Source organism: Cynara cardunculus, unplaced genomic scaffold (assembly GCF_001531365.2).
Source record: "Cynara cardunculus var. scolymus isolate 2C unplaced genomic scaffold, CcrdV1 Un_Scaffold_652, whole genome shotgun sequence".
Lineage (NCBI taxonomy): Eukaryota > Viridiplantae > Streptophyta > Magnoliopsida > Asterales > Asteraceae > Cynara > Cynara cardunculus.
This window is the reverse complement of record NW_020200601.1, coordinates 32,758-39,717: the sequence shown is the minus strand read 5'-3', so window position 1 is coordinate 39,717 and position 6,960 is coordinate 32,758.

The following is a 6,960-nucleotide window of genomic DNA, read 5'->3' as shown; positions in this document are numbered from 1 at the left end:
TTTTCTTTTGATGATGTTTATCGATTTAGCTTATAATTCATATTAAATATTATAACGTTTTATTTATTTTATAGGAAATTCAAACCTTAAAGACCCAACTTAGAGACTTATAGGAACAAAGTCAGCGCCAACGGATGGCGGAGGAGGAGCGACGTTTGGCGGAGGAGGAGCGATGGCGGGCGGCGGAGGAGCGACAGCGGGTGGCGGAGGAGCGACTTCAAGATATGGCTGCTTTGTTTACACAGCTCAGTCAATCTCAACATTTCCCCCTGCCACCATAATGAATATTGTCTTTTGCCTTTAAACAATTTAGTTTTGTTTATAACAATTTAGTTTTTGTTTGCTTGGATTAATTGTAGTTTCACTTTAATGTATGATATTTAGTTCGATTTCGCCTTTTTATTTTCAGTTTTAATATTGTACAGATTTGCAGTTTTTAAATACAGGTTTTAAATATTAATTTTAAAATAAATCTAAAATATTATTATATATATATATTTCCGGCGGACCAAATCCGCCGGTATTTAAAAAAAAATAATTATTTTTAAAATATTAATTTTAAAAAAAAATATTTATTATATATTATTCCGGCGGATAAATATTTTTTAAAAAAATTAATTCTTTTTTAAAATATTAATTTTTAAAAGAGAATATTTAATATATATTTATTATTCCGGCTAAAAAAAAATTAATTTTTTTTAAAATATTATTTTCTTTTCAAAAAATATTTCCGGCGAGACACGTTTCCGGCAGGAATATCCGCCGGAATTTTTTTTTAAAAAAAATTTAATTAATTTTTAAGTTAATCAAGATTTTTTTTAAAAACGGACGGAGATTTTCCGGCGGCCGTAATCCGCTGGAAACGTGGGAAATCTGCCGGAAAAAAAATCACCGGCGCCCCTTTTTCCGGCGGCCAAATCCGCCGGAAATCCGCCGGAAATCCCTTTTTCCGGCGGATTTGGCCGCCGGAAAAAGTGGGTTTTTTGGTAGTGATACATGTACTGTATAAAATTTACCATATATACTATACGATGGTGATGGGTTCATGCCGGGTACGGGTATCGGGACTMGTAGGGCATCCCAATTGCCGCCTCATTCCCGGTTTCTAATTTCATGGAATCCTCACCTTGTCTTCATTCCCGGTCAAACTGAGTGCATTTAACAAACCAAAAAGAACGTATTATGTGAAACATAAAATAAGACCCACCGGTGTATTCTATGCATTTTATGGACCATATCCGAAAAGGACGCGTAACAAAGAGATTGACGATTTACTTCGGTCTAATATTTAATTACATTGATGATAGAACATGGACTGATTTGTCTAACGGGAATATATTGGATTGTTTCGAAAATCTTCTCTATTTGTTGGATCACATGAATGAATCAGATCCAATATTATACTTTTCTCTCTCTATTCCTATGGTGATTTTAATTTTTTGAGAAAAAAATATATTATAAATAAATATGGTAAAATATAAAATATATTATAGTTTTGTTTTAAAAAACTTTGGTCGAATACTACATTTTTGTAGAAGATATAATCAAATACAATTTTTTTTTCCAACAAAAGCTAATAATTTTGATCTTAAGTAATTAATTAATTAAAAGATGCAAACAATGGTACTTCGATGGTTACACGTAGTTATAAGTTGTATTTAGGAAAGCAAAATAATAGCAAAGATGTTTTACCCATCGATGTGGGAATTTTTTTATTGAAAAAATTGTATGGATTTTTCACTTACAATTGATAAATTTATTTGCTTATAGAATAGTTAAAATATGTGATCAATGGTTAGAGATGCCAACGGGGTCAAGGAATTCGGGGGACCCAAATTCCCATCCTGTCCTCGATTCCTTGTCCCGATCCCACTCAAGGAATATGATTAAATTCCTATCTTTGTCCCCTCAGGACTACTCCTCTGATGATTTCTCTTTTTTTTTTCTTTTCTGGGAAAATGAAAACATATTATACATAGCTATGGCAAAATATAAAATATATTATAGTTTTTTCAAAGTTTTTGTGATAACCGATTTATCGGTTATAAAAGTTTAAGGTTTTTTTTCTTCAAATAATGGTGGTAAGTTGAGGGATTAAAGTTGCTTATATGCTTAACTCATTCTAAATCATCATCGCCTCATATTTGTTTATTCAAGATAAGTTGAGATAATTGTTTTATCACTTGGGATTATGAAAGAAGTTGGTAAGAAACCAGTTTGTGTGTGTGTGTACTAGGAGTCGAGAAAAGAGAAACCATAGGAAAAGAAAAAAAGAAGTTCATTATGTGATTATTATAACAATTGTTAATGTTCATTTGCATTTCAGTGAATCAAGGTGAGATTTAATTTGTAACTTTCATTCTACATCGTTTAACAAATCGTATGGTTCTATACGTGGGGAAGTGTTGAAATTGTTTATATGCTATTGTTAGCATAAATTTTGGGTTTTGATATGATTTATTCATCTGATGGCAATAAGGGTGGTATAATCAGGAGATGGTTATATTTTGTAATAATGGTGACATAATCAGGAGATGAGTATATTTTGTGATAAGGGTGACACATTCAAGAGATTGTATATTTTTATAATAAGGGTGACATAATCAGGAGCTGAGTATACTGAGATAAGAGTGACATAATCAAATTATGGAAAAATGATGATCTTTTGATCATGGGATTTTGTTATCGCATCTATATGATGCGATGCGATTGATTTTATCGCATGGGTGAGATGTGATGAAATTGGTATAAAATGGAAGTGTTGGTTATCGCATCCTTGTGATGGAACATACGGAGTTTATCGCATCTATATGATGCGACAAGTTACTGTTATTGCATATGTTGGAAGCGACAAGGGTTCGCATCCTTGAGGTGCGACAAGTATGGGTTATTGCATGTGTATAATGCGAGAAGTTACTGTTATCGCATCTGTTGGATGAGACAACTTTATGATTTATTTATTTAAATGCGACAAATTTATATGTGATGCGATAAATGCCTTATTTCATTGGTTGATGCGATAAGTGAATGTTGTCTCATCATATTGATGCGACAAAAAGAGGTGTATTCGATAAAATGTTGTATATTTGTTGTTTATACAATTAAGGGCCTGTTTGGTTCAGACATGGGAATGAAAATGAGAATGACAGGGAATGAATACTGCATTGATGCTGTTTGGTTAATACTGGGAAATCATTAACATTATCATAGATGTTGTTTGGTTGCTTAGCATATATAATAACTGAAATTTTGTTTTATAGCATTGTACTACCATTTTATCACTTAAATATAACTTCAAAAAACACAATACAAAGTATGTTTCATCCAACTTCAAAATATAATAGAATACATTTCTATGTTTCAACCGACTTCAAAAATACAATATCATTTAAACATAACTTCAAAAAACACAATAAAAAACATGTTTCATCCAATACAATACATTTAGATGTTTCAACCAACTTCAAAAATACAATATAATCGGATGTTTCAACCGAATTCAAAAATACAATACAATTCCAAAAAGAGGCTTACATAGCCTACCAACATCAAAGTGCATACCAAAAGGTTATGTTTAAGGTCCAAATTCATTCATTAACAGGATACAAGAACCCAAGCACGTATRATCTTCTCATGTGAGTTGGCAACGTAAACAAGACCTTAACTTTGGTGGGTTCATTATAGCAAATCTCAAGAGCTTTACCAACATCACCAGTAGATATTCCAATGCTAAGAAGTTCATTCATGACTTCTTGCATCTTCTCATCACTCAAAGAATCAGATTTCGTAGCATTAGTCAAAACGTTAGCAGTAGCAGCATATTGTGACATCATTTGACCACAAATAGATTCAAACTTGGAATTAAATTCATCTAACCTCGTGTCAAGGGTACTTTGAAGTGAAGGTGATTTCTTGTTCTTGTAAATTTCCCTTCTAGGTGAAAGTCTTTTGTGCTTTTTTGATTTGATAGTGGTTGACGAATTAGGAGATCCTTCCGCATCTGCTTCTTGTTCACCTTCACTATCGGAAGAACACAAAAACATGTTTTTGTTGTTACTACTATCCTCACATGCTTGTGATATATCCTCAGCTTTAATAAGATTTCTCGTAGATCTATCCAATTTTTTCTCCTTTTTTTGTGATACCTATGATGTAATTGGAGCTTATTGGCAAAGAAATAATATGCTCTTTTTTTTATGTTAATGGAAAAATAAAATAAGGTCAAGGAAGTTGGTGACCTGATGACAGGGGAGCCGGAGCGAAATGCTTCAAAAGGAAGGAAAATCCATGGATGGAACATTTTCTTTTCCAAGTGAAATCCCCTAGTCTTTCTTTGATAAGAATCGATACGATCTATCTCTACCCCATACCAAGTCCAATTTTCGCAAATATGGAAATTTGAAGTTCCACAACCCAGTTGCATTCTTATGAGTCTACAAAAATAAAAAAATGATATGATGAGAACAAAAAAAAAAAATACAATTAAAAAAAGTAGTAGTTTCATGACTTTACCTTGCACCAATCATCATACCATTGCTTCTCACAATTAATTTTATGCTCCACATCATCTCATTGACACCCACTTTGCATCAACATTTCAGAAAGTGGATTATATTTGTTTTTAAGATATTTTATCCGAGAGTCGATGTGAGGGATAACTTCCTTATCAAAATTTGGTAGTCTTTAGACCAACCTCTTATGCACTTCAATCATGTAGCCATTTTTGAATCCACCATCTACCTTCCATAAGGGATCACAAGCAAGTCTCTTGTAAAACATTGACCAATGCTTCTCCTCCTCATTCCAATATATTTTGTTTTTTCCCCTTCCACGTTCACGCTCACATGAAGATGTAGCCATTTCTAAACAACATAATAAAACATAAAAATAGGGCATACTAAAACATAATGTCAAATACGATAATAAAACATGTTAATATGGCATAAAAAAAAATAATGTCAAGTACAAGATAATAAAACATAATGTCAACATAAAAATCCAAAAACAAGTACAATCATGACAAAGTCTATCTACTTCTCCATGCATTAAACATATTTGTAGCCATAGTATTTTTTAATACTAGCCACTCATCGGTTGGACTAATGTTTGTAATGTATTCGACTTCATTACTTTCATCCTCACTATTTGTTTCTTATTCTTCTTCTTCTTCTCCTTCGTCTTCAAGGACCGACTCTTGGGAATCATGGCTCATAAACTTTCGAATCAAGTTGTGTAGGAGGCAACACATCATTATAATTCGAACTTGGGTTTCAATTGGGAAGAATGAGGGGGATGCAAGGATCTTCCATCTTCCTTTCAACAATCCAAAACATCTCTCAATCACATTCCTTGCTTTTGAGTGTTTCATATTGAAATACTCCTCAGCAGTGTATGGTCGATGGCCACTAAACTCTTTTAGGTGATATCGTTGTCCCCGATAAGGTGCAAGAAAACCTTTTGCATTACAATATCCAGAATCAACCAAATAATAAGAACCTTGAGGAACTCTTAGGCCTTGAGGCCTTGAGATTGCATCTCGAAGCACATGACCATCATGCGCAGAACCTTCCCAACCTGGCAAAGCATATATGAATTGCATGTTGGGGCAGCAAACACCTAAAACATTAGTTGAAATGCAACCCTTTCTTGTGCGATACCGAGGCTTTTCATCACTAGGAGGTGTAACTTTAACTAAAGTCCCATCCAAAGCTCCTAAGTAGCCCTACAAAACAAGGTATATATATACATCTCACTTGGTGTTTAATTCATAACGCCGTTAACTTACAAATGTAACTACAAAACTAGTCTTACCTGAAAACATTTCCATCTCCCATCTTGACAATCTTGTGTAATAGGCCCTGGTTTCTTGAGTAAGATGGAGTGCAACCTCAAAATTGCTAAAAGAACTAGATGAAATTGCCGACTAATTGTTTCTTTATTACGAAAAAATAAATTACTAATTGTTCTATTCTTTTTGTGGTGAGCCAAGGTGTATAAAAACATTGCAACAACCTCTTCAATAGACGTGTTTCTAGTAGGCTTTAAACATCCAACATCACTTACCATATCACATAGTACCCTAAAGGTTGCTCAATCCATACGAAGTTCACTAATACAAACGACATCACTTTCCATTGTCAACCTAAACATCCATTTCATCCTATCCATTATTTTTTCATCCTTTGTTTTGATTTCATGAATCTTATATCGAATGTAGGAACAAATCACAACATAGTAGTTGGCGAGTACAAAAAGTAACATGTTATTTGTTGTTTGTTGGCACAACAAAATTTTCCTTAGTTTGCAATGCCTTTTGTTAACCGGAGATCGAGCCATTTCGATCTACAAAAGAGATTTTAAACAAAAGTTTACTTCACCTTATATGGTGTTAACAAAAAACTGAAGATGCTATAACTAGGTGCAATGAATCAAACAAATAAAGTAGGAATCGAACAACAATTTTACAACAATTTACAACAACTATTTCATGGAACATTACACATCAATTTACAGTAGCTATGGATCAATCTAGAGTAGCTATGGATCAATTTACAACAACTATTTCATGGACAACAACTATATATTTACAGCAGCTATCAATTTACAGCAGCTATGTATTTACAGCAACTATCAACTTTTAACAACTCTTTCCTATTGATATTGGCATATATTTACAGTAGATGGAAACTAGCTTGGTCTAGTTGGTTCAAAGAAATATGATTTCAAACAATGATGCACCTTCATAAATTCATACAAATCTGGTCCAGTTGGCTATTCAATGGCTGTCAAAAAGACCATTTATCTAACTCATATAGTGTGTATGAATGGACCTTGTTCTCATAGTGAAGAGGCATCACAAAATTAGGTTTTTCCAAAAACAAATTTGCACTATAAGGGACATCGATTTCAATCTTAAACATATGTTATTGTGGAGAACCACAAGACTCATCAAACCCATTC